Raw genomic sequence first — 23,213 nt, 5'->3', positions numbered from 1 at the left:
CACGGGGGTCCCCAGGTGCCCCCCCCCAGACCGAAGATGCTCCAGTCGCTGAGCCAGGGGGTAGAGAGGGGTGTCTCCCACATGCTCCGCAGTGGACCTGAAAGTGGACTGGAAGTGCTTCTGGTCCACTTCTGGGTATGCCATTGAGTGCACTGGGACCCCCCCTGCACTCCTGTGGGATACTCCATCTGCCCCACCATCTCAGCATTCACGAGCTGCCTGGTACCTTGAGGTATGTAGAAAAAACATATAAAGCTGTGTCTATGTCCAAATCATTGAATCTCTCCAAATCTCTCTGAATTGAATCAGAGGCTTCTGATTCAATTCAGAGAGATTAATAGGTCTCCTGATTTGCTTCAGATTCAGAGATTTGGCTGCAGAATTGAGCTGAATCTCCACCGTATTGAATCAGTAAGCGAAGCTTCACACAGCCCTAATAAAAACTCGTTTCTCACATGTTTCCTGTGCCATCATGTCGACAACATCACTTCTATATTATCAAAACTGTGCACATCTCATAAATGAAAAATAAGTGAATTCAGTTTGCAAATATGTTAATCTGGGAAGCCTGTCAATATTTCCATCATAAGCCCCTTATGTGGAGTTTAATAACTGTGAGGTAAAATTTGAAGCAGATTAAAACTGACTGTTCTATGAAAAAGGAGTCATTCTTTCTAAAATAAGAAGTTTTACATGGTAAGATGTTTCCATTTAAATTGCATAGGCATTCCATTTAAAATGCACCTTAGGCATTCCTACCATGTCTTGGTAAACTTGGCTTTTTCACAGTAATTTGCATCAGCCATCTTTCCTGGAGTTAATTATTTGCCACCAAGCTTAGGTTGCATAAGTTTAGACAGTTTCTTTTAAAAACTGAAGTGCTGTGGGTACCTCGCATGCCTAAGAATGTTTCAAAATAATTTAGAAGTTGAGAGTTGCCTCCTTAATAGTAACAGAAACCCAAAGAGGATGGTGCCAATTTTTATGCAATGCAGAACATCCTAGAGATATGTTTCTATAGTTTGAGCTATCAAGGGAAATGGCCACTAGACATATGTACTGTATAGATCCATTGACCCTCAACAACGTTTCTTCATGCATTAAGCCCACATATGCTAGCAGTGCTGAGAATTTCATCCATTATCCCAGTGATTTTGTGTTTATTGTGCTCACATTTAAGGGCCAAATTGGACTTCTGGTCTGTAAATTAATTCAAAGTTGCACTTACTAATTGCAAAACAAATTGATTTGTTCTTGTTGTATACTGTCCTTTTGCAATAATTATTTCATGAAGTGCCAGTCTACACTCTGTTCTATAGTATTACACTAATAGTGGAATTTCTTCATGTATACTCAATAGCACATTTTAAACTATGGTTTTAACATTGGAAGGGATTTGGGCAACCATAATAAAGGTTTCAAAACAAAATAAGCTCATTTCCAGGCTTTCAAGCTCATTTTATATATATATCTGTATAGATATAGATGTAGATATATGGCATCTTTCCAAGGCAAGTAGGTTCAGAAAATTTGAACTAATTCCATTCAGTTTTTTTGAACTTAGTAATGGTAATTTCTTTACCTTTCTTTTCCCATTAAAAAAAATCTAGTCACATTTCTTTAGGCAAGTTTTTGAGATTTTGAGCTCAAGCAGTGACAGGTCATGATTGTTCTGGTTCCCTCAGCTCCCATACATACAGTATTGTATCCTCCCCTCTCTCTTTTTTCATTAGTGTATAGGACACGGTGTGTAACTGCAGATTAATTTTATGCAAGATATGTAAAAGAAATATTATGAGGTGCATGCCATACATAGAGGTGAAGTTTATTTGAGAACATATACAGGGAATGTAGAGGGTGGAAGGAAGGAAAAGTAGGCTGTATGCTGGGGCCATTATGCTTGGCTGTGATAATGCCAAATAGCTATAAACTCAGTTTAACTAGCAAGTATGCTATGGCTGCTTTGTTCTTCTCTGGAGTGCAGTAAAATAGCCAGAGCATACCAATGAATTTGGCTGTAAAAGGTAAACTAAAACAGATGAATTAAAGTTGATAATGCTTATCTTCTCATCATCAGAAGTATCACTTAGTAGCACAGATGGTTTTTGGGGGTGGGGGGTGTTTTGCATTTTTCTATATTTGTGTTTTAATGCAGAGGAAAAGTGGGGGAATCTCAGACAAAGCTATATTCAGATACTGGAGGGAATGCATCAATAATTAGAATAAATTATTGTGTGCATTAGAGTATTGTTGCACTTACCTGTAAAATAAGCACTATCCTATAATTTCAGGAAAGTTATATTTTAAATGAGCTTATATCCAAAAACCTAAATTAAAGTACAATTACAGCACATAAACAGATTTAGGATTACCCTACACTGACACTATGGGAAAGAAAATGAGTCTTTAAGAATGTGTGTAATGAGTGAACTAGAAGCACTAAAATGCCTTGATGATAATTGCAGAAGGCAGGGGCAGGGTGATACCTTATAGACTAACTCATTCAGAGAGGCACAAATTTATTGACAGGTGGCTGTAAACAAGCAGAATTAGAAGTGGTTGGATGCTTTCACTCCCTACTTAATCTATTTGAGTTTATTCTAAGCTGCCATTAACTTCAAATGTCCTGTGTTTCCTGTGAAATAAGTACAACATTCAAGTACTTTGTTTAATCCATGATTACTGATAAGTAACCCAAACTTTAACACCTTCTTAAAAGTCTGAGAATATAGTTATATATCTATATTGAACTGCCAATGACTAGTACATATGAAGTTCTTTGTGTTAATAGCAAGTGATTGTTTATGCATTCTTTATGTGTCTTTATGTATATGTTCATTTATGCTTGCACAACATAACATTTCCAACAGGAATTTCAAGTAAGTTAGATCTCTGATCAAACCGAGAGACTTATCTGAACTGGTTTCCAATAACTTATACCGGGTTGTGTGTGATTTCTGTCCCTAACCACAAAGGCAAGTTTGTTAATTAGAGTTAGGCACCTAACTGTCCCTTGTGCTTTTGAAAATCTCCTTCACAATATTTCAGTAAACTCACAGTTTTAAGTTGCCTTAAAGAGGCATTTAACCTGTTTTAATTAAGACAATGTAAGCACCAATTAAAAGCCTAGAAATGACTTAACAATGCTGTTAAATATATGGAGCCAAATGCTGCTTTCAGACCATTGTAAAAGCCCTGAAGTTCCTCTAGTTTACATTAATATAAATAACTTCAGAGTTTGGCCCACGGTTGATAAAAATAGACTCTTACCTCTAAACTTTCTGCAAGCTGAGCAGAGAGGCAATTACTGCATAGCCGCCTTCCCCAGAATAGAGATTTATTTTTTTTCTGATTTCCAGGAATATGGAAAGAGAGAGAGGCAAGAGAGAAAAAGTGCAAGAGAGGAGAGAGGAATTTGGTTGACAAGCATGCGAATTAAGACTACAGCCTTTAGCACAGAAGAGAAACCGGCAAATAAGCTCAAGACAGTTAGATCCCTTAACAATAGCCAGAGACTGCACTGTCCACATGAGGCATGTCCCCATGAGCAGGAACATGTGTTTCCCCAGGGACAGATAGCAGCAGCATGTATTTGTGCTGCTGCAAGTTGTCCTCAGGCAAGCCTCTACACATGTACTCTGGCATGTAGCAGATTGCCCCAAGTGGGGTACGGGAGGCTGGGGTTAGCACCGGGACTGGCCCCAGCAGCCTTACTTGGGGTTTTGGGTGCCTCCCAAGGCTGCAGCAGTAGTAATCTGGGTGCACAGAGCCTGGCTGGCAGCCGGAGCTTGCTCTAGCCAGGCTCCAGTTTGAGGCAGCACATGCAGTGTGCTGCTTTTTCTGGTGTTTTTTTGACGCTGTGATCTTCTGGTGTTAAAAAAAAAAATCTGTCATACTGTAAATTAGCAGTGTGGCAAACACATACATGTGTGATACATGCAGTTTGCAGCACCGCAGATGGGTTTGTGGTGCTGCAAATTGCACACACACACTCATAAGGGACAAGGCCCGAGACGCATAGCATGCTGTCTGCTGAATACTGTTTTTCTTCCTCCTATCGGTACAAATAAACTTGGAATAAACTTAAACTAGAGTTAGGCTTACCATATTATTTTCACACATAGTTGTGTGCATTGGAGGTTAATCAGAATAAGCAGAGTATCCCTTGCCTTCTCTGTTTTAGGTCAATATCTTATGATCTTTGGTTACCGCTCTAAGCTGACTAAGCATAACTTAACTATAAGTTTTCACTGTCCACTGCCAAATGTCACCCTTCTCTGCTGTTTATATGCTATTTTATGTGTAAACCAAAGACAAACAGATTTGCAGAACATTCACAATAGTAAAATTTGGGGGTTGGGTTAAGTTTCTCTGTTTAATAGTTACTCTTGTACTATATTATTGAAAGCAGTTGTGAGGTAAACAGCTTCAAAAATATAGCACAAAAGTAAAACAAACTACCTATAAGAAGAGCCTATTTCTTAACAAAAATGTATTGTTAATTTTCAAAAGGACAGGAAAATATCCATCACATTCTTAATGAAATTTAGGACACTTCGTTACTTGAGAAAGCAAGAACAGCAATAAAGGAATCTTTAGTTAAAGAAAGTCAAACTTTATTTCTAAAGAATACATTAAAAACTAAAGCCCAAATTGTCCCCCCACTAGGTTATTTTACCAGAGGGGAAACAAAAAAATTAGACTTAAAAATGTTGTTGCTTTTCAAAAAAGTGGAAAAAAGATTCAGGCTTCCAGACCTGAATCTGTTGGGGGCCAAATGTTTCTATCCAGCATTCTCTTTTATATGGCCTTCTGCTGTACAGAAGCAAGGTTTTTTGCAGGTGCCAGGTTCCTATGCACTTTACAGTGGCTGTTAAAAACCACCTCCCACAAGAGTACGTTTATGATATGAAATTAATAGCAGAAGCATCAGCATTAACTTCTAAAATTTTTACTGTATTAGTGGGGAGATAATACCACAGAGAACAGTTGTTTTCCATACATTAGAAATATGGTCTTTGTAGAGGCATTGCTGAACGTATCCCAACTAACATATCTCCAAATTAGGTTCTAGAGGATTCTTCTTTTATTCATTTGAAAAATGAAGCCTAGTATAAAACCCATAATTCTTCATGCTTTAGTTAAATATTCATCTATTTAGCTTTGCTCTGGAATGATTATGGGAATGTAGCTTGGGTGCCAAAAGCAATAGAAGATAGTGCATTTGATATTTCAAATTAGAACCTGCAATCAACTTGGATGATACCCCTGGAAAGCCTATTGAAATATTATTTCTGAATGACTGACAGAAAATATTCACTGTTGGTCCAAGACTATATGGGAGTCTAACTAAAAGTCAAAATAATATATTTATCTGACCACTTGAGCTGTTATACATTAGGATAATTAAATACCAAAGGATGATTCAATTTAAAACTAACCTCTGTATAAGTTATCTGTAGTTTGCATAGTGTTAATCTTTAGTAAATGTTATCATTTGGTTGTTTGAAATCATTCATGATCTCATTAAATCAAACTTATTAAATCTAAGACAGTTCTTGTATATTCATTAAATAGGATAGATTCTTAAACAGCTGTTAATCCTTGGCAAATATGTTTAAGAATCAATTGGCATTTAATAAACATACAGTAACAATCTTATTAAATCAAAATAAATATGTGTTTAAGACACTTGGGCCCTTGTCCTGTCCTATTACACTCATCATTGCTGAGTAGGTATAAATATTGCATTAGAGTTGAGGCTTGTCTTAAAGTGACTGGACATTTCAAATTTCCTAAAATAGTTCTGCATTTCAGGGCTGTATCCAGTGTCCTCAAAAAGACTCTCAGATGCAATTTTTGTCCCAATTTTGGAAAATTAATCTTATATTGGCTGAATCCTCCCACTTAAATGTTCCTATGCTCCTGGGCAGTGGCTGTGTCTACACAAGACACTGACTGAGCAGTTCTTACTGTGCAGTCATTTAGTACTTGCATACCTAAGTACTAAACAACCATGCAGTAGTGTCCCCACATGGCTTCCTGGTGATGCTAACTGTGCAGTAGTAATGAGCTACTGTGCAGTAAGCGTCTCGTGTAGACACAGCCAGTGTGTCATAAGGCATCTGCTGAAAACCTGTATTATTCTTCCAGTTAGTCATGTGCAGCAAAGCATAAAGCTGCTACTCTGCTTCCCATTTGAGCTACTTCTTGAACTGGAAGCCATACAGATGTCTATATACAGTGTAGCACCTGGATGAATTACACCTGCCCCCAATTAGGTCTCACTGGACACATCTATACATGCCTCTTTTAACACTTTTAGCCTAAAATCCTACCTTTAATGCATATTAAGGTCATGTGTCTACATATGTGGGCCTTTAATGCACCTTAAAAATGATGATTTAAGGCTATGTGAGCCTAAATTTGATACCTGATTAAAGCAGGTATCAAATTTAGGCGCAAATAGCTAAATTGCACTAATGCATGTGCAGATGGACTGATGTGCATTAATGCAGTGTGCAGTAATGGGCAGACACTGCATTAATGCTCATTAGTGTGTCTGCACATGCGCTAATGTGACTTAGTTATTCGTGCCTAAATTTAATGCACCTTAATGTGCATTAGCACATCCATGTTTAAACATGTGCCTAAATTGCCTTAATGCGCCTTAAGCAAAGGTGCATTAAGTTTAGGCACATGTAAATACATGTGTAGATATGTCCGCTTGATACCACAATAGTACAGAGGGAGAAAGATTCAGAAGTAGTATAGACTTATATATACTGGCATTTGGAAGTCTCTACTAGGTCTCAGATCTGTGCAGTGTTGAATACTGTATCCCAGGTTATGGTACTCAGAGCAGGTTACTTGGATTATCTATAGTGGAGGATCACCTAGTTGCTATATCTCTGATAAAATAGTTGTGTTGATATTAGAGACACTATATATATTCCAATAAAGGCTTTTTCTTCCGCCATTACTACATAAACTCCCTAAATGACATCAGCTAGCTAGACCATCATAAGCACTCTTTTGTTGGCATACATGTGTTTATCTCAGTTGTTGCTCTCAACATTTTATAGTGAAGCTGTGGTTACTGAAATGCTGCATAGCTTCAGTATTAGTAACAGTGAACATATTCTTTCTTCTCAACATTTGCATGTATTTAAGGATGTAGCTGTGTATTTGGCAAATCTAACAGGACTTCCCAGGAATTGAGCAGGCTTCATAAATTTCCATCTTCTAAGTAACATCATTATCAAGTACTTTGCTCAATGAAAAAACTTCTTTCAGAGCAAATTTCGGTGTATTATACATCAGTCAAAAGTTCATGGGCTAGAGTTGTCAATGGCAGCTTTGCCTTTCAGTTTTGACAGGTAGTAACCAACTGGCACAGATGACATTTCATTCATATAGGAAGAACAGGTAGTTTATGAATTTGGCTACCTTCTTGTTAAACACACAGTTTAGTTTTTTTAAAAACAAAAAATAAATTAAGCATACTATTTAAGTAAATATTTTATTTAAAATAAGTTGCTTGGCAAAGGGAGGGTAGATTTACCCTGTAAAATTGGAGGGAAAAAATCCTTCCTTGTCCCACATGGCAACCAGCAAAGCCCAGAAGCATGGAATAACCCTCTACTTTGCACTGCAAATTGGGATCATAACTCCACATATCACACACCCTGACTGGAAAGCCAGCACTCTCTTTTTATTATTGTATCCCTTCTATAAATGTATCCCAGCTCCATTAATCTTCTTTCATAACCAAGCCAGGTGTGGAGCTCTGCTCCATTCTGCTGCAACTGAGGATGGCTCTGTCCTCTGAGTAATGCCCTGAGAGGTCCTTTGGGGGTATTCATGAGTATGTGTTTCCTGCCTTTTCAACTGTTGCTTTTCACACCATGCTCCAGGCACTGCTCCTCATTCCTAGTTGTGAGTCTGTTTTTTTTCCCTAGAATTTCCTGATATCAAATCTAAACTTGCTTTTCTGGAATTTAAAGCTTTGTGTCCTGCCCTCTGCAGGAAGGGAGAAAAGTTGTTCTTCTTTATGATAACCCTTCAGATGTTTAGAGACTTCTATCATGTTTCCCCTTAATTCTCTTTTCTGCAAGCAAAACATGCTTAATTCTCTCAGCCTCTCCTCATATCGCTTACCTTCCAAACCCTTAACTTTGACATACCTTAAAATTTGTAGTGTTGCACAACTTCTGGCTTGTGCTAATTATGCTTTCTCATACACAGATGCAAGAGGTGTAACAATTTAAAGTCCTAGAATCAAAGAAAAATAGGGTTAGAAGAGACCTCAAGAGGTCATGTAGACCATCCCAAAGTAGGACCCTGCTCAAAGTAGGACCCTTTGAGCCCCTGCTGCCCTTTGAGCCCCTGCTCAAAGTAGGACCACCCCCAACTATATGATCTCAGCCAAGGCTTTGTCTAGCTGGGTCTTAAAAATTATATGATCTAAGCTGATACTGTAAATATGTTACATCTGTATAAATCCATAAAAGTACAAGTGTAACAGAACTACTGCAACTTTAAACCTAGTTCATTAAGTTTTATATTTAGAGCAACTTAGCTCACTGGCATTGCTACTGAATCTTGCAGATATAACAGGAAGATCATAACAACTAATGTGTAATCCTGAATGGCAGCTCCCCTTTCCTGTCAAAGTTGTTAAAGAATATGTTTGTTCATAGACTTACATATAGCCTTACAGTGAAATTACACATTTCAATTAGATCACATTAAGGCACTTAAAATGTGAGCATTAATATGGTCAGAATCATTAACAAGTGCAAAAAGCATCTTGAAATTATGACAGTTCAGGCAAGGGTTATCTTTGAGTTGTGCTACCCAGCACAAGTTAGCTTCACTTCAGACTGCTTCAGTATAATAAGCAACCAATTAATGGTCCTTCAGTATCCCAGAAGGCACCACTCCCAGGTGGGCTAGCTATCACCTCAGATTTATACCCTGGAGTGATAGCTGAGCAGCACAGTTGAGTAGAGGGAGGGAAGGGAAAGGGAGAGGAAGGAAGCAGGAAGGGGTGTCTGTGTGCGTTTGTACGTGTGTGTGCATGTGAGTAGCAGCAGTGGCAGTGAGAGGGAAGGAGGGATCGAGCAAGTATGTGTGTGTGTAGCAGTGATAGTGGTGGCAGCTAGAGGAAGGGAGTGTGGAAGAAAGTATATTGGTTTGGTGCCACTAATATTTTGAAATTGTAATATTTGGCTCTTATCATTTATTAAAACATATATTTAATGCTTTACTATAAAAATAAATGAATGAATTGAATAAGTTTGCTTTACCCTCACTGAGGCTTGAAAGCAGCACTGCTGATCAAATTTGAAAAATAAATTAAGTTTCTGTTTAAAATAATTATATCTTAGAAATAGCAATCATGAAAAACTACGGAAAGGAATCTAGGATCATATTTTCTGTGGACATTTAGTATCTTTAACCATTTTTCTAATGTGATTCCTTATAAGCTTGGGGCTCTGTCCAGCATTGCTGTAGTAGAACAAAGTGTTTCTTTGAAAGGGGCATGTTGCATGTATATCAGAAAATGTTTTTTTATATTCATAGGCAGTCAAGTTAGTAAGCATCTGGCTTTATGAAAATAAACTTTTGCTTATCTAAACTGCTTTTAATTTTCTGATGTAGATATTTTAATACCTGGTTTAGGTTGAACTAAGCTAGGACTTAAAATAGCTCACTGACATTCAGAAAAATGGATATGAAAGCAAGCGTAATAAAAATTGTCAGCAAGGTGTAGTGTAAGCACTGATTCAGCGACTACCACACTAATTTAAACATTTTATTTAGCATGTAAGATCTACATCTGTGAGAATTAAAAAGTGCATAAAGACACAGACTGTCTGGAAAGCAAGCGTCTAAAATCAGGCAGTAATGGTTGAGACCATGATGATAATGTACTACATTGACATCTTAAAATCCTCTTTTGAACTGAATAGAAAGGAAGCAAAAACTAGTGCTGGTATTACTTCAAATCAGTTACAGAGGTCTTCATAGCTTTTTCAATTACTTGAATTTTATTCCATGATCCTACATCCCAGACAAAAGAGTGAAGTCAGCCCTCTTTCAACATCTCTTTGTGAAAATAATCTTCGATAATTACACCCCTACTTGAAGGCTCAAGCAGTTATCTCTGTCTTTGCTCTGCCTTGTAAGGGGTCCAATATTTCCCAATATTTCTGATGACAATAATCCTCAGTAGCAATCACTACTTATCTCCTTTTAGACCACTGATTTAAAGCTGTATATTTAGTGACTGGTTTATTTCTGTTTTGTATATTTTTCATAAATATCAAGGACAATAATTTTGAATACGTGTATTACCGTATTTACTCAACTCTAAGATGATCCTAAATTTAAGATGAGCCCCCCAATAATTAGATTCTATACATGGAAAAAAATATAAATGTGTTATAATAGTCCATGTATAGAATCCAATTCCTGGAGGGTTATCTTTAACTCATCCCTTCTACTGCTGCATGGAGTCAGGCAGTGGGAAGGCAGATGGCATGGGGAGGTCAAGCAGCTTGCCCTCTGCTTGTGCCTGCTGCCTGCCACCTCAGCCCCTGCAACCTCTGCTCCCCTTTTCTCCCAGATTCTGCTTCTCACCAGCCTCTGTACCCCACTTCCAGCCTATGCTCCTCCATCCCCCCCAGCCTCTGTTCCCCACTCCTACCAACAATCTCCTCCCCGCCTCTGCTTCCCACTCCCCCACAGGCTGTGCTCCACAATGGCAGGCTCTATCCCCATTGTGGCCTGAGGCATGGAGGATTACCCCACCCCAGCTTCCATAGCACCCATACAAGCTGCTGCTACAGGGCTGAGGTAGGGCCGTACTCAGTGCCCCAGACTGCAGCTTGTACAGATTCTGCTGGCGCAGAGGAAGAGTAAGGGGCAGGCAAAAGAGAGAGGTAGGCGGGAGCAGAAGCTGCATAGGGGAGATGGGGGAAAGAGATTGCAGGGATGAGATGGCGGTATGTAAAGGTGGTGATTGGGGACAGGTGAGGATAGATAGGCAGCAGCTGCAACTAAGGCCCCAAACCTGTGGGACCATAGCAGCCATCTGCCCTCTGTCCCCACCCTCATACTTAGTTCTAGGAGAGGGGGTTTTTACCCTGTGTTAAATGGGGGGAAAGAACTTGTCTTTGAATCAAGTAAATATAGTATTGTATTTTATTATCCAATATTTCAAATACATAACTTAGTTTTATTCTTCAAAATGTGTTATCATTTGCCTTTCCCACACCATTAGCAAACAATTATTTGGGAAAGCTTTTTCAAGGGTCATCTATTCAAAACCTCATTCAGAAATAAATCAATATCAGTGGTGTGTAGGTGTGTGTTTCCCCTTACTTGTTACAGTAAATCTGTTTGTGATTCTGGTTTGTTTACACAGGAGCAGTGAACATCAGGAAATTAATCCAAATTAACTTTTAAAATGGATGAGTTAAACTGGGTTAAAGTGTAACATGGTAACTCTTTGAGATTTTAAGTGGCCTTAATTTGGTTTAGCTTAATGCACTTCCAAAGGTGAATTTAAAGTGGATTTAATTAAATTACATTGTATTATTGTGTGGACAGTCCTCCAAACATGGAAGCAAAATAAGCTAAACTAAATAGGAGTGCTGAGAAAGTAGTTTGATACCATTTAACTATTCCATTCACATCTTTAGTTAATTCCCATTATTTTTCCAGAGTGCCAGAGAGTGGGTAAACACACACAAATGTTTTCCATAATACCAGGGTGTCAAAAATACAGATGGGTCAGATGTGGCCCACAGATCTGGCCCAGAGAGCTGCTCCATCTAGCCACTGAGCTACTGAAGGCCATTGGATGTTGGGGGTATGGCAGGGTGAAGTGGTTTGCCAAAGAATCTGGAGTCTTTGGACCCAGATGACATGACAATCAGCAGCAGGAGGGTGAGTGAGGGCTGACATCTCTGCTTGCTCTCTGGTCACCTCACCTGTCACCACCATGACAGCACCATCTCCTTGGACTCCAGCTCCACTGTCACCACTGCCACCATGTGCCCCATGTCCCATACCAGACCTAGACCCAGATCAGTCACCACTGTGTGCTCCATGCCAGAGCCAGAGATGCTGCCATGGCACAAAACATGGCAATGGCAGCAGACCTAGGTAGCAGACCTAGGTATGGGACATGCAGCACATGGTAGGAGCTGGAGTGGTCAGTACCACTGTGTACACTGGGTGGCAGTTGGAGCTGCTGGCACCCATGCTGCTACCACTGAAGCCATCCGATGCCCTGTGCTGGACACAGCCCACAAGGAGGCCCATGATCTAGATCCAACTGGAGTTTGACACCCCTGCCCTAATATACCCATAGTATTTTAGCAAATACAGTTCCAGCTTGTATTGCAATTTAGTAACTCATAAACCCCCCTTTTTTTGCATTATAATGTTTGCAGTACCTTCTTTTACTTTTCAGTTAACCTTCCTTTTTCATCTTAATTTAATAAAGTAAACAAAGTATTATCATCTTGTTATTTTGTTTAAAAATTATTAATTCTGTACAGACAATCATTAATTGTGTTTCACTTAGTGTTTTGGAAACAAATATATAACATCTCAAAGTTGTATAGTCACCCATTCACATATTACATTATTTGAAGATATTTTATCAAAATTCCCTCAAGCTGCTAGCCCATTTTATAAGTACTGCTGTTATGTGTTGCTGCCTGGGCAGTTTTGGGCTCCAGGCCAATTTTTATACCCCCTAATTTATTGTTGCCTCATAGTCCATGATGCTTCTTAGTTTAAGATAGATGGCAGGATGCATTATAAGACAGAGGGGTCAACTGAACAGTGCAGATCAGGAATAGGACCAAAGCTTTAAAAACCATGATAACCCTATAACATGAGACAACCATGTCACGGAAAGGCCATATGGGAAGTATCGATCCTTTCAACAGTACAGAGAGATCTGCTTGACAACACAGGAAAAGAACACAGCTGTCTCAATGTACAGTGAATGGAGAATTATTCTTGGTTGCATACTACTTGGCACTATGGCCAAGATCTTGAACCAGCACTGGAAGTAAACTGGGTGCGAGTGGAAAGTGTGATATTTTCATTTTGGTTTTTCTTCCTCTAAGGGACCAGCCTACAATGTTCTGTCCAAATTGAAGTTTCCATGTTGCTATCGCACTCAGTTGTACATAAGGCAAATGACAAGAGTCCATTCTGGAAGTGACCAACACACTGATGTCTGTGGTTAAATGTAAGCCCAAATGAAGTAGGCATAGTCTTTTGGAAAAATGCAGCAGAGAGGGGGTGGTTAGCTAGGTTAATCTCAAGTCAGACAAAAGACAGGGCAAAGTGGCATTTTAGAAGCTAACTGGTTCAGAGAGGCATGAACTTTCCTAGGCAACCATCTGCTTTTATTCATAGCATCTGATGAAGAAGGTTGTTTCCTACAAAAGCTTATGTCTCTCTGAATCAGTTAGTCTCTAAAGTTATCCTGCCTTACCTTCTGCCTCTAAAAATACTGGTGAAAGAAGGCATTTCTTGCTATTTCTACTAGCTAAATGTCTGGGATTAGTAGCATGTTTAGTAATGTACAGAGACTTTGTACTACCTCGGTAAACATAGGACACGTGCTTCTTGTGGACAGCAGTCAATATTAGCAATTATCTTCTCTGGGCATTCCTTTTCCTACCATTATCACTTCATTCTTACATTGGCTGAGTTTAAACCAGCTGCTCTTTATCCAACTGCTAATCTGTCAAAGGCACTCTGGACTCTTTGTGTTGGCATCTTCTTAGAAGGCTGGGTTCCATTTATTGTTCACTGTTTCAAGTGAAGTCTGTTCAACTAATCCTTTCTAAGCAGTCTCCTGTACAAACTTAAGAAGTAGGGAAAACAGTACTGATCCCTGCAGAACTCCAAATGTAACGGTCCTTGGAGATGAAGAGAAGCTGCATGTGGCAACTTTAAGCAGAAAGAATTGAAGTAAACAATTGTCCAAGTGTGCTGTTCAGTCTGTCAGGGTCTCAGAAGTGAGTCTTGTGACTAGAAAGTGTCAAAAATAAGAATGCTTTATAGGACATTTTAAATTTTGAAAAAAAATCCTAATTAGAAATGAACAGTGGACATTTAAACTTTCTACAACCAGGAAAATAAAAGAAAATTTAGAAATGAAATGTTGGTTTTGACAATTTAAAAATTAAATTCAGTCTGACAGTCCAAGTGCTGTAGATCCCAGGGATTTGTATGCCTTTGGCTCCCCATCTTCTCTGGCATGGATATGAAAGCCTGGGAGCCATAGTTATATAGATGAGTATTCTTACATGTGCTCAGGGAGAAAATCTACATAGTAGGAAATCTACTTCTTTAGAAGTTCACTGAAGTAGATAAGTCCAGGTTTTTTCTTTTAATGAACTGACATTTTCCCAACAAAATCCTTTTTTCCAGGAAATTCCCTACTAGTTTTACTTTTGACTTACTACAGGAATAGCAAGCTGTTCATCTGAGTAGTTGAGGTTCTTTCTTTGAGGATTCAGCAGCATACAAGACATGTCTCTATGCCTAGTCCTGGCCAGAAGGTTGAATTGGAGGGGTTCAAGATACTTGCAGATGCCTTTTTACTTTAGTTTATTTTGTAAACACAAAGAGAAGCTTGGCAACAGGGTGATTGTAAGAGATTGTCAACTTCAAATATCAGTTCTTCTAAGAGGAAGTGACATAGTGCAGTCTTCAGTTGTCCTGAAGATAACATTGATATGGTCCTAAAATGGCATAAGTAAGTTGTCCTGAAGATGGCATAGATAATTTCCTCAATTGTAGGCCTAACTCTTTTCTCCTGATACTCACTAGCTCCTGATACTCACTACACATCTATTCAGTAAAGATAGTTGGCAAAAAGAAAGAAAGGCACTCATTATTTGCATTTCATTTTTAACAAATTACATGTTTGACTATTTTTATAATAGTAAGCACACTACTCAGATTTGGATTCCACAGCCTGGTAAGATTAGAGAGTTCATGGCATGGAACGGTTTTGTTAATTGTGTTTTTATGACTGCTGCCTTAGAAGATAACAGGGTTCTTTTTATATTCTATACAAAGCAGGACGTATTCCAATAAGAACTGTTGGTTCTGATCCTAAACTTTGAATTTAAGATTGCCTTTTTCAAAGCTGGGCATGATGGAAGGGCCTTCAAAATTGTGTGCAGTTATCTGAACAATTTAGGTTGTGTGCAGCTAGTGCAGGCACATTTTAAGACATAAATCTATTTTGCCCTCCTCTAAAATTATTAGCCCTTAAGGTTGAAATGATATATTTATTTTCCTGCTTATGAAACCAATATTAAAGGAGAGTGGAAATGGTTAGTATGTATACCAGGTAGCAGATTAATGAATATGACTGATTAGTTCATATTGTACTTTAGAAATTATATTTTAGGTAGTATTGATATATAATACCTGGCAAAAATCATAATTCTATTACATTTTCTGTTGTACTGGGTGCAGATTTCAGTTATTTCTATTTAGGGAAAAAACAACTTTATGTCCTAGCATCTTAAGGACAGCAATTTATAAAAAAGGATATACAAAGATAATAGCTCTCTCTTCCATACCATGAATGGTTGCTGTGAAGTGATTTCTTTCATAATAGAAAGCTTGGATTTGTACATTAGACAAACAGAAAAACTGAAAAGGATTTAAAGTATTGTTGAGTACAAGATGTTAAGATCCTAACGTCCATAGTAGTCAGACTTCGAAAGTCTAATGTAAGTGCAGCTACATTGTACCTAGTCAAATATATTAGAAATTCAAAGGCAGTAAGAGTGAAATTTAAATTTATTTTTTATCAATTACCCTGGATAAAGAAGGTAATCATTCCATTTCCAAAGTGTAAGACTTTTTCACATCTCTAGTATTAAAAAAGATCCTTTTCAAGAGAATCATAAATAGAAATTCAACAACTTAAGAAAGTTTTTTACTTCTTTCAGGAGAGTAAACTGACTGAAGTTTTACTGCTTTAGCAGAAGTAAAATAGTAAAGCATGAGGGTTGGCAGTACTAATATCTGCTTAAATTCCTCCCACATCCCCAGTTGATTGGCATCTTCAACAAGCTGTTAATTGCCCACTTGGTTTGCTTTAAATGAGCCTTAAATTTTTAGGATTTCTGATGTAGTTTTGTAGAAATTGGGAATTAAGTAGGTTTAATTGCCTGGGTTTTTTTAATCCACCATTCAAAGAAACAATACACTGGGCCATTGTCACACTTCGTGAAATTTCTCTATAGTCCTTTCTTGTCTGACTTGAGCAGCATATATTTGTTTTTATTTTGTGGATATCTGTGTACTTGTTATACTGAAGTACTATGTTTTTATTAGTCCAGCAGTGAGTATATTCATGCTGTATTAGTTGTTCATAAAATAAAATTGTTTATGTAAACTGGTAGTGTTTTAGAGCACTAATTTAGCAATATTCTTGAATGAGAACATGAGCATGTTGAATATCTAAGGTGACTCAAGTTGTTTTCACCAAATGAGTTTGGTACTATGCTTTCTGCAACCTATTAGCTTTATTTAAACATTAATAGCTTTCTCCCTGGGGTGCAGAACTGAAAAAACTATAGCTTTTAGTTATGATGCCAGATAAGCAAAGCAATCTAAGACTAGTGAAATGTATCTCTGGTAATGAACGAGCGGAATGATTCATGTAAAACTAATTCATTTAGTCTGCTTGGGCATTTATACAAATACTTTTGTCCCGCGATGCACCAGAGATCTGCTGCTTCAGGGCAGACTTGATTAATCGAGTCTGCTCTGCATGTGAACTGAGGCAAACTGCGCTGTGTTACGTGCAGTCGTATCAGTGGCAAAATGCATGTCAGCATTTAGAAAATGGCGGCAATACACGTTTGAACTAAGGCAACTCTGATGTGTTTTAGTTCAAAAGCATGCTGCCACCATTTTCACAGCACTGATGAGCATTTTGCCGCTTATGCAATTGTAAGAATCGCAGTGCTGGGTGCTTTTCCAAGGACCCAGTGCTGTGGCACTAGCATGCGTAAAAATGCCCATTATTGTAGTGGGCCACTGTCACAACAATGCTACCTTCTGAGCAGCTGTGTTATATTAATTGCATTATAATAGCATTGCTCTCAGGAAATGAATTACATGCTTGTAGGGCATGTCTACATGAGATGCATTAATGCTCATTAGCTTAATTAAATGTGTATTACAGGCATGCATCTACACATAAACACCCTTAATGCATATTAAAAATAGTGAAATCAGGCTAATTCCACCTAAATTTGATACCTGTAATAAAGGGCATTTACACGCATGCAGGGAGCACGCTCTGACACACTGGAAATCCCGTGTGTCAGAGCAGACTTGATTAATTGAGTCTGCTGGAAGAGGTAAATTGATGTGCTCTGGCAGCCTCATGTATTACGCGTATCAGCAGCGCAGCACATTTCCACACTGAGAAAATGGTGGCGGTGCGCTTTGAAATACTACACGTTTGATGTGCTTTAGTTCAAAGCACCCCACCACCATATTCTCAGCACAGTGATATACTGCACTGCTGATACACGTGACGTGTGGGTGCTTTTAATTAGTGCAGCTCACTAATTAAATGTGCCTGGTGCTGCATCAGAAGCATGTGTAAAAATGCCTGCAGTTAATTAATTTAGGTGTGATTAGTTAAAGTGTATTAACACACATGTAGATGCAACCTAGCACTAACTTTAGTGCCAGGTCTGCCCAGCCACTAGGGGCATATGGCAGGGCTTCAGAGATTTGGCATTAACTTTAGTGCCAAGTGTAGACACCTGCCAAAAATCACTCGATGCGCATTAGCTTAATGCACATTAAATTTAGTTGCACTTAAATGCAATGCCTGTAGAGTAGCAATTGTTTGCAGGGAGATAGCTATGGCTGTGAATATGGAGTCAGCAGCATCTTGTGTTCAGCTGTAAACATTAGTATTGGTGCCAGAGGCCAGTTAATTTGTGGTGATATAAGAGAGAATGTTGGCAAGGATGCTGGGGACAGTGGGGAATTTCTCTTAGTGTCTAGCTTTGTTTGCCATTCTAGTTGATAATATGTACCATGTGATCTTTCATCAATCGCCACAAAAAGCCAGAACACAGGAAGAATGAAGACTTTCAGGAAGAATCCAGCCTCCCATAAACATTTCTTAAATTTGATCGCTAAAAGCATGGAATAGAAGTCCTATTGAGGATTCTGATGTCCACCTTCTGATGGGTACTAACGTTTTAACCTTTCCAAGGATGACACTGTCAACTTTTTTGTAACCTGTAGATTGTATCTAAATTAAATTAAGTGGAGCATGTGCAGCCATTAATTTTTAATTTGGAGGTATGGACCATAGAAAATGTAGTTTACATGGTTCCATCTTGAGCAGAAGACTGTATTGTATTTTTTCAGACTTCACTACTATTCAAGTTGAGGGCAGCAATAGGCTTCATGTAGCTGGCAAGTCATACTTTAGTCACTCTGCACTGGAGAGGGACAAGTATGCTATTAACTGAGTTATACTGAAATACAATATCTGATATAAAATAGCCACTGGGTTTGCTGTGACCTCATCCCTACAAGCAAGCTACTAATCAGAGATATTTTGCGGGTCTTTATATTTTATACCATCTTTCACAGTCCCTGTCTCTACAACAGATGACAAATGATCTTTCATCTGCCTTTTATGCCTACTATAAGCATAAAGTCAAGGGGTGGAGAGCAGCTAACCTTTTCAGCTCGATTACAGAAAGAACAATTTGTTTTTGTAATTAGAGCTCAACAGAGATCTCTGTTTATTTCACTGTTATTCAGCTCAGTGTAAACAGAACTCAATTTTGACAACTGTTTAGCTCACGGCACAGATTTAAAGTATTAAAGGATAATGGAAGACTTATTAGATTAGCTTTTGCCATGATCTTTTAGTGTCCCAGATAATTATTATTTGTGATACAGCTGAATGGTTTAGGCTTGTATTATTATTATGCATGCATTTCTGTGTAATACTTTATGTACTGTTGATAGGCACTAAAATATGCATTAGGTAGTATACATTTAGTCAGACTATACTGATGTCAGTGGCATTTTCAAGAAGCTGAAAGTGCTCTTTTTTGTGAATGACTTTAGTTTCCGTATGAAAAGAATATAGAGACTCTCAGGTTCCTGCCTTTTTCCTTTTGAAAGAGATCAGCTCAATCACCTTCATCATCATTATTATTACTCCTAATCATTTTTAGTTACACTCATGTGACTTCCACCACATGCCTTTGATCCAGTTATTACATTACAGTTCTCCTGCAGCATTTTACTGTTAGTGTTCTTTCTATATATTTTGTGCTGTCTCAGTGTTTTTTCATATTTTTTCTTGCACTATTAGACTTCTTATATTTCTTGTTCAGTATTTTAGGAAATCACATCTTCCCCATTCTTTTTTGTTATTAAACATTTATTGTTTTGATTCACTCTGAACAGAAAAAAAGTGCTTCTAATTTTATTTTGTATTTCTATTTAGAATTTTATACTCTATTTTAACCTTGTTTATAAGTTTGATGCACAGTATATTTTTTTTAAACTTAATTTAAATAGCAAGTTCCAAGCAATTCCTCATAGATTAGAGCAATACATTTGAAGGAGTTTGTATAACTGTCCTGGATATATTTTTAAATTATTGGAATAAATAACTGAGAAAACTTGAATATGGAGTTTTCACATTTGAGTGATTGCATTTTCTCTTAAAGTGCATTTGAAAAGAGAGCATATGTCAGTGACTGAGTAGATACATTTAACAAAAAGATGGGTATTAGTTCATGAGTGAAATATAGTTAGTATTTTCATCTCAACCCTAATTGGTAGCTCAAGTTAAAAAATTACAAATATTAATCATTTGCATACAGCAAAAAGAACATCAATACAATATCTGTTACAAAATGATCTTTAACCTAAAAACATTTACATTTTTCTAGATTTTTAAAGTTACTCGTTTAATTTTCCATGTTGAGTCCAACTTGAAAATAAACTCCAGCATCCCCAAACTGTGATCTCTCTTTTTTCTAACTTTTATATTTTGTATTCTTGTACTTATCCCCATCCATTTATCCACTACCATTAATCAGAACCATCACAGTTTGCCATAAATGTTGTTTGTGTGTGGATGTTACCCCATCTTTCTGTTTGATTTTCTCTTTTGTTCATTATGGCAGTCAAGGTGTGGACACTTACAGGAATCCAGGTCTTACATGAGCGTCTCCAACCATGTCCTCATGGGCTTAGACCAAAGGAAAAGATCAGTTTGTTAAAAAAAACTGTAGGATCACAGATCCACATTGACATATTACAAATATGGAATGAGAGAGGTGGCTCTGTGAAAACCCTTCTTCACTGCTTACATTGCAGAACTTCATGTATCTTGTCTATTTCTTCTCTTTTATCTAGGTGCATATTCTTCACTCATCACCTTAGGATCTGAACATTTTCCAAGTGCATTAAGCACGCATATAACATCTAACATAGGTTGTTTGTTTTCTCATTTTTTACCCAAAGAAGAAGTGTGTATGTTTATTTTGAGATTTTTTAATTTGAGTTTTGTTTTTTTTAGGTGGTGAGGTTTTTGGTTAGTTTTGATTTGATTTCTTTGAAATATATATATTTCTGTTGCAAACAGCAAGGTCAAAGAAATGAACAAAACGTGGAACGATTTGTAGATGATCACTAGTTCCTGGGACGTTTTGTTCTCCAGTCTCAGTTGAAAGTGCTTAGATGAGAATTCTAACACTCAGGTTTTAGGCATCTTAATCAGCCATCAGTATTCTGTTTCACCTTGGGTGCATCTATATAAAATATTTACTGCACAACAGACTAATTAGCTACGTAGTAAATGTCTTGGTATCTACATGTGCAGCCCTATTAGGCTACAGAAAACTAATTTACTGTAGCAGGATAGTAATTGTAAATACAAGTAGTATCCTGCTGCAGTGTAAAAAACTCTGTAGTAACGCACATGTAGATGCTGCCCCGGCTGGCTGGAGCACGAGGGTGCTTCAGTGTGGGGGCTGCCTGCTGGCTAGGCTAGCCCCATGCTGAAGCACCTCATGTTCCAGCCAGGCCTTTGGTAGCATGTTGAGCTGGGGTGGGGAGCAGCCCCAGGCTGGCACACTGACCCACTGAGTCCCCTGCCAGCCAGGGCTGGTCCAACCTGGCTCAATGTGCTGCAGTCCTGGGTACATGTTCATTCAGCAATAAGCTCTGGGGTTTATTGCTCCAGAGTTTATTGCTCCCAGCACACGTTCAAACAGCATGTCTGGGAGCAATAAACTAGAGTTTATTGTTTCGCATTAATTTCCATGTAGATGTGCCCCTTGTGTCACACGTTTATGGCTAAATACCTCATACAACTAGGTTTACGCCTACTGAACTTGGATGAAATTCACTATTATACTAGAGGCATTTAAGCTCACTTGCACTCCATTGTGTTTCATCTCTACTCTGAGAGCATAGAAGGGCTGCATAAACCTTTGAAATTGCAGTCAACCAAAATCCACCACTAGCAGTAGTCTGAAACTGGGTTGTGGGCCACTTTTTGCCAACCAGCTTTGTGATTAGAACCTGGGGGACCCAAGATCTAGACTTCCCTTCCCTGAGGAGACTTGAGCCCACATCATCATTATCACAGGGCAGCAACCTAAATATTGGGCCACAGCCACAGCAAGATTGAGTACACCTTCCTGTTGAGGTCAGGCTACTGGGCTTCCAAAAGGGAAAGTAGCCAGGGGTGGAAGGAAAACAAGAAGAAAGGTGACTGACTGTGGCTCAGGGAGATAAATGCTGCCTTGACAAGGCATAGTGGTCTCTTGACTTCTACTTCTTGTGCAGTAGAATCTCTCCTGAAATCTCGTTTTTCCTGACATACCTCTCATCTCAAGAAGGGCAAAGTGGGCATACTGAAAATTGGTGATCCATTTGTTTTCAGTGCCCTTTGTGCACTGCAGGGTAGAGTACCCTACACTTGCACTGATGCAATTTCATTGAGCCAGATCCATTGCCCAATGTTACTAAAATGAGATCTGGAATACTGACATGACTTGATATCACAATGAAGATGTATTTGACATTAATAAGTCATTGGGTAAATTGCATGAATAGCCTCAGGAGCAGGGGTCAGAACCCACAGTAAACTCTTTTTCAAAGCTGGGCTTTTCTCTTTGGTCTACAAGGTAAGGTTTCATCTTATTTATTCTCATTTTGACCCTGTGATTCTTTTCTTCTTGACTGCTCAAGGAATACTCTTAACTTCTCAGTAGACCAGCTTCAAGGGGGCACTAAAAGGCACTTACAGCTTCTATTTGCCACCTACAATCTGAGTCTCCCATGTCTTGGGTAAATGATCTAACAACAAGGTTATTTATGGAGGAAGAAGAGCTTTGTGCTGCTGCCTGCACAGATGTCTAGCTTCTGAGGATAAAGTCCTGCTAAGATGTACATACCTTATTCAGTTAGGAGAAAGCAGGATTCCAGGGAAAAGGATGTCTTAGCACAAATTGGAATGGAGAGCAATGTGTGTCCTTTGTAACTGAGGATGTGTATAAATACTACTCATTGGATTAAGTGAGAGAGCTGTGTGCTCCTGCAGTGTGTAGTACAGTTCATCTCTAGGTTTGCGGTCTGCATACTTGTTCCCCCTTGAACATACAGAACCGTGCTTCTTCACAGGCAAAATGAAATGCACCTTGATTCTGGTTGTCCACAACAGGACACAGTCACCAGCTACACATTGGCTATTAAGTGGGTGAAACAAAATAAAGGCCTTACTGTCAACAAAGTGTCCAAGAGAAGAATAGATGTGGAAGAGGAAACTGCATAGTGAATTGACCTATTGGTAGAACATACCTTCAGCCATTGGAAAATGCAGTGACTATATTTCTTCCAAATGCTTTCCTGTGTCTACCACCAAATGCTCTAATTCAACCAGCCTTCTGTGTTCATGTCTCATCACTGAACCATCTTGATAAAAATACTATGGTTGTATATAAAATGGATAGCTACAGTTGTGTGAGTTCTACATATAGCTGATGCTTGATCCCATAAAGTGATAGCATGTAGTTTTATAATAGGATCAGAAATAAAACTGATCCTTGTCAGAGCCCAATATTAAGGGGTTAGGA

At 38.4% G+C, this 23,213-nt stretch overlaps 1 protein-coding gene across 9 annotated transcripts in view; it reads left to right on the top strand.

The window, feature by feature from the left end:
• PCDH17 (protocadherin 17) overlaps nucleotides 1-23,213 on the top strand; it is a 117,340-nt gene that overhangs the window by 52,221 nt on the left and 41,906 nt on the right. The window lies entirely within an intron of this gene.

The sequence above is a fragment of the Alligator mississippiensis genome, chromosome 1, assembly GCF_030867095.1.
Source record: "Alligator mississippiensis isolate rAllMis1 chromosome 1, rAllMis1, whole genome shotgun sequence".
In the NCBI taxonomy this organism is placed as follows: Eukaryota; Metazoa; Chordata; order Crocodylia; family Alligatoridae; genus Alligator; species Alligator mississippiensis.
Note: the sequence above shows the minus strand (reverse complement) of the source record. Positions and strands in the feature narration are given on the sequence as shown.